Source organism: Hibiscus syriacus, unplaced genomic scaffold (genome assembly GCF_006381635.1).
Source record: "Hibiscus syriacus cultivar Baekdansim isolate YM2019G1 unplaced genomic scaffold, ASM638163v2 tig00110890_pilon, whole genome shotgun sequence".
NCBI classification, from domain to species: Eukaryota; Viridiplantae; Streptophyta; class Magnoliopsida; order Malvales; family Malvaceae; genus Hibiscus; species Hibiscus syriacus.
In genome coordinates, this window is record NW_024062900.1 from 12889672 (window position 1) to 12896177 (window position 6506).

The 6506-nt window shown below is 38.4% G+C and overlaps 1 pseudogene; it reads right to left on the reverse strand.

The window, feature by feature from the left end:
* Positions 1-2951: 2951 nt before the first annotated feature.
* On the reverse strand, positions 2952-6012 carry LOC120144736 (annotated as a pseudogene).
* Positions 6013-6506: the final 494 nt, after the last annotated feature.

The following is a 6506-nucleotide window of genomic DNA, read 5'->3' on the forward strand; positions in this document are numbered from 1 at the left end:
CTTATTTCCAGAATCAAGTTTCACTCGCGCTTTAAAGTTTTTGAAAGTTGAAAACACGTCTGACTTCTTCTTAATAGGGTATACCCAACATCTCATGGAGTAGTCATCAATAAATTAGACAAAGTATTTTTCTCCGCCTAGCGATGTAACTAGTGCTTGCCATACGTCAGAATGAACCAATTCTATAACACTTTTTCCTCTAGAATTTGAAGTGTTGAATTTCATCCGGTGCTTCTTACTTGTTATGCAATGCTCATACAAAGTAAATGATACCTTTGTTAAGCCTGGAAGTAGTTTTTGCTCCACAATAACTTTCATTCCTTGTTATGACATGTGTCCAAGTTTCTGATGTCATAGCATTGCAGAATCTAAACTACAAGAGGCAACATAGGCTTCTGCTTCTAGAAAAGTCTCTCCCTTCAGCATGTACAAGTTTGATGTTATCTTTTCGCCTTTCATCACCACAAGCGCTCCACGGAACACCTTCATGATTCCTTTTCGTGTTTCAATCTTACTCACATTATTATCCAACAATCCGTAGGATAATAAATTTTTCTTCAGGCCTTTCACGTGTCGTACATCTCGAACAACTTTAATTGTTACATTACACATCTTCAATTTGATGGTTCACATGCTAACGATCTCTAAGGCATGATCATTGCAACTATACACAGATCCTCCTGAGACAGGTTCATAATGATGGAACCATTCTCTTCTTGAGGTCATATGATATATTGCTCCCGAATCAATGAGTCATATATCTGGAAATCTTTTTCTACCTTCCACGGTGGTTGACGCTTCACAGCATAGAGCATCTTCATCATCTGAAGTGTTTGAAGTATTGCCTTGTGGATTGAAGTTTTTAACTATACTCCAACAATCCTTCTTCAAGTGACACTTCTTTCCACAATTGTAGCACTTTAAATTCTTCTTGCTTCTCTACTTTGATCTACCATGTTTATGACTATTGTTTGGCCATGTTCTGTTGATCTCCCTTTCATCGTTGTTAACGCTTCTGCTTGTTGTAGATTTACTAGTCTGTCTTCCTTGTTATTGCATCGATTTTCTTCTTATAGAACAACAGCTGCAACATCATCGAAGACTAGACTGGTGACATTATTGTTTGTCAAGTTGATGATGAGTTGATCATACGAATTAGGTAGACTTTGAAGTAGAAGTTCAGCATATTCTTGTTCTCTTATTGTACATCTTAAGGATGTCAGCTGAGAAAACAAAGTGTTTAGTGTGTTTAAGTGCTCCGTCACTAAAGTAGATTCTGGCATACAGAGAGTGTACAATTTCCTCTTAAGGAAAATTTTATTGTGCAACGATGTGGCCTCGTACAGTTTGGTGAGATGATTCCATATATCCTTAGTTATCTTCTTCTCCTCGATTCTTGACAATACTTCATCTGCTAATGCTAGATGAAAGTTTGTCATAGCATTCTCATCCATTTTGATCCATTTGTTGTCATCTCTGAAATCTACCGGCCTTTCACTAATAGCTGTTAGACAACCGTCTTTCCTCAAGATGGTCTTCATCTTCAATTTTCACAATAAGAAATTTCTCTCATTGAACTTTTCAATATCAAATTTCGTTGTCATAGCTTTTATTAATTATAGCTCCCACTATTTCACTATCGTATATAGTTCTCTGGAACCTTAAAAGAATGGGTAATATCTTCTTACTTTCTTATATTATAGGATCTACCTTTTGGTGGAAACCACAAAGATAATAAGTAGATATTACACACTCAGATCTGGCTCTTGATACCAATTGTTGCAGAATATGGCTATCGGATATAGCAAAATTGCAACTGATAATTTGTGAAAATAAAAAAAATGAAGATAAAGAAGACACAAAATTTACGTGAAAAACCCCTAAATAATATAGGGTAAAAACCACAGGCAAAGGTAGAAGAATTTCACTATGAGAAAATAGGAATTACAACTTCTCTCGAAACTCTCTAAATTCTCTAGTATTGGGATAAAGCTAGAATGCTTTGGGATGGTTTTAAAGCTAAATGGGTTAGGGTATTTATAGTTGAAGCTTAAGGATTAATCTTGTAAATACCCTAAATTACAGGACTAAATATTCAATTTTTCCATCCCACTTTATTGTTGCCAACTATACAATTGAATCATTGCTGCCAATTTTTTCTATCTTGTTGCCAACTTGCTTGGAAACTTGCAACAACTTGACCGTACAAATCCCATTCTACTTCTAACGCAAACATGGAGGTCGTTACCTGTTCCAACACAAGGGGGAGGTATGGCGATGATTTCTTGGATCAAGTCTTCATCGACAATGTTCCTTAAACAAGTCCCGAGCAGGGCCGGTCCAATGAGTTTTAATGCCCTGGGCGAGATAATAATTTTATGCCCCTATACTTGTACCATATAATAGACAAAACATAAATAATTTTTTTAAAACAAAAATGTAATAGAAATTATAGTCAAACAATATCAATACTAATACAAACCAAAACCTACAAGGCTACAAATATCACCTAAAACGATGTCTTCGTGCATTTTTTTGAAGCAAAAACCTCTATTGGGCTACCTAAAAGTGGTATATATATACTCCTTCAAGGGGTATCAATTATCAAATCCAAGAAACATCCACTTCAAGGAGTATATATAAGTTCTCTACTAATCTTTAACAGATTCTTTTCCAGTTTAGCTTCATCGGCTTTCTACAAAATTAACCACAGTGTACATTATGCTTCTACATGTATTCTTTGCCTATGGCTTTTAATACTTAAATGTATGACCTATGATCAATCATTGATCCGATTTCTCGCTTAGAACAAAACCCTACATGGTGATTAAAGTAAAAAAGTAATAAATGAGCACGCCATAGCATATATATAACAAAGCAATTTAACATGCTATGAGATGAAAGAAGAAAAAAAGCAAAATGTGAGGCTAGAAGCTATACAAGTTTATGAGTCACGCATTAAGAGCTTTGTATTCTTGAATGATTTCATCCTCATCAAGCAGCTCCTGCAGTGTAAAATTTGAAGCTCCAGCTGCTGATTGGGAAGCCAAGGGGCGCTGCCATACAAAAGGATTTGGAGAATCTTTCGAAGCAGTGGAAGAAAATAATTGTCTTCTATTCTCATGAACCTTAAAGTTCTGGACAAGGCAATTTAATTGTCATCAATTGTCAAGGGAATGAAATCCAAACGAAATTACTACAACAAATAGTACAAGAACGGATCAATTAAATTGAGGAAACAGACTGAAAAACTCAGCCTTACCTCTGTTCGCATGGTGAAGACATCTTTAAACTCTTTTGTGGCGCTCATCAAGCGATTCTTCAAGTCATCTACTACTGTGGTAGAATGACTAGATGTGTCACTGGAGACACCACCTTCGTTTCTAGAATTGCAAAAACGTTTAAGGTCTACCACTACAGAATTAAGGGCAGTGATATCCTGCTTGATAACGGCAGTGACCTCCTGGATTTCCACAGTAAGGTTATCAAAAACTGAAGTCCTCTTGGCCACTGCAAAGAGAGCAAAATATAGGATTCTTTTTATCAGACTGAACGGATAACATCTGGGATCATAGTAACTATGATAAAAACATCGGCAACAATAAACTCGAAGTAGTATCTAGTTTGTTTGTCTTCTTCTATATTCGTCCTTCATGGATGTGCACATTAGATTCCATCAAATTTTGATGCAACAGTGTACAATCTAAACCAAGAAAACCAATATTGGAGTTGGATCATTCGCCACTTCAATTATTATGATCAAGTTCTAACAGTTGCTAATTCAATTCTTTTGATCAAGTATATTCCTCCAAAAAAAATTGTTCCATTGAAATTGTTTTAATTATCTAAGTTCATTGTTGTACATCCCATTAGTCCATCAAATTTATCACTCCTCTCAGAAGCTCATAAAATTCTAAGATGCACACCCAGATAAGCTCAATTTAAGGCTTTAAATAACTCACGACTGGCTTACCATCACTTTTCTAAATATTATACCATGTAAATACTCTCTTTGTAAAAAAAATAAAAACCAATTCTAAATGTAAATGAAGCAAGTATATATAAGCACTTACATTTTGCTAACTTTGCTTCTGCGAAGTCTGATGAATCCCCAATCCAATCTTAGAAGCCCTCCGATTAAACTCCGATTGATGCGCAACCACGGATCTCTTGTCCTCCGGTCTCGAACTAATGCTACTCGGCCCATTTGGGTTGGATTCGGAAGTGATCGGCTTATTTAACCTCTCCGCTATGCTATGAAATTCATGAGTTCGATCCCTAAATGACGATTGTGTCACCTTCACAGGTATTCTCGTTAACCTGAAAAAATTAGGGATATGGACGCAGTCAGAAGAACACATTGGTGCTCAAGAACAAATGCCCCTCAAAATGCAGCGATAACCCTAGCAATATGAACCGTACGGATTCGAAATGAAAAATCAAGAAACCTAAAACTAATGCCCCTCAAAATGCTGCCATGGTATTGGGTCGGCCTGGTAGTACCCTTTCCACCCAACGTCCTAACAGTAAAATTGATGCCCCTACATGCTGCGCTGGGCCGTCGCCCCTACATGCTGCCCTGGGCCGTCGCCCATCTGACATATGTATCGGGCCGGCCCTGGTCCCGAGTATAGGTATTATTGATGAGGTCACTAAGGGGGTAATTAGGGTTACTACTTTGGTCAAAGGTCATCCGTTTTGCCAATGGATCCTTCGAAAGAATCCACACATCAATCTAGAAATTTCTGGTGTCCCCATTACCAATTAACCAACAGACATTGTCTCTGATTAACTTCAGATGTTGGTGAGGGATTTCCAAACAAAGGAACAATTCTTAGAGTCAAGATGGGTAGGAAGCCGGTCTTTAATTTCGTACTTAGATTGACAAATTTTGACCCAAATGAAACGATGGGTTATGGCTTTGATTTGGCCATAAATACCTTTTGGGATTGCGACAGCCTGCATGAAGTAGTTAGGAATGGCTAAGAGGGTTGACTTGGCTAACGTCACTCAACCAACCGAGGAAAGCTTCGAAGTCGTCCAATTATTCAGCTTACCCTAAACTTTATCGACGATGAATTGAAAAGTACTCTTAGTAACTCGACCATGAAAAAGGGGCATACCCAGATACTTCCCCAGATTGGAGAAAAATTGGAAACCCAAGGAATAGCATACATCGAGGGTCAAGGCCTCATGAATGTTGGAAGAGAAAAAGACAAGGGTCTTGTTAGAGTTGACATTGTGACCAGAAAAAAACGACTGAATTTGTCTAGGATAGCCCGGACGAGGTTCGCTTGACTAGTAGACACCTTACAGAGCAATAAGAGGTTGTTAGTAAAGAAAAGGTGGGATAGAAGTGGCCCACCACGGGAGAGGGACATAGGCTCCCATATGCTAGGATTAAGAGCGTAATGGATATTTTACCCAGACGCTCCATGCACAACACAAACAAATAGGGAGAGAGATGATAACCATATCTAATGCCTCTAGTGGGTTTGAACTCCTCCGAGAGGGAGCCATTCCAAAGAATCTGCAAGTTAGGACTTAATCGAGTCCAAAATGATATGTTGACTTTAGGTTGGGTAACCCATATCCGTGAGGGATTCGGAGAGGAAATCCCAAGTGACTCGATCATAAGCTTTCTCCAAATCAACTTTCATATCCATCCAATAGGTTTTCCCTTTTTTCTGTTTCATAGAGTGAATAACTTCTTGGGCAACGAGAATGTTATCTGTGATACTACGGCGCACGATAAAGATAGCTTGATTAGGGGCTATGATCTTTCGAAAGACAATTCTAAAGTGGTTGCTAATGACCTTCATGACCAGCTTATAAAGAATAATGCAGACTTATAGGACGAGGATTCGGGGTTATTAACTTTCGGGATAAGGACGAGTAAAGCTTTATTGAACTCGGGGTCAATAGCCTTGCCATTGAAAATGCTCTTTACCCAAGCACAGACAAAGGGTCCGATAATGTTCCATTGGTTTTGGAAGAAGAAAGTAATGCCATCATTCCCCGGAGATTTGAAGGGAATCATCTCAAAGAGAGCATGTCGAATCTCTTCATTGGTCACATCGGCATCAAGGAGACGAATATCAAAATCAATTAAACGGGGAAAAGCCCCTTTATGAGGAAATTTTCAGAGCGGATTCCCTCATCGCGATAAAGATTTGTGAATAAGTTGACTGCTTCCAAGCGGAGCATGTCATCATCATAACAATAACTACCATCATGGATCTTAAGGGCTTGAATATAGTTGGTCCTACGACGATTGAGGGCCCGGTTGTGGAAGTACTTAGTGTTGCAATTCCCTTCCCAAATCCAGGTATCGCAAGACTTTTGCTTCTATAGGAGTTCTTCTTGATCTAAGACTTCCTCTAGTTTGGTACGGATTCGAAGCTCCTCATTGTAGAGATTGGCAGACCCGTGGTTGTCCAAAGCCACTTGGATCTCAGAGAATTGTCTTTTAAGCTCTTTTGTCTCTTGGAAAATATGTCTGAAGA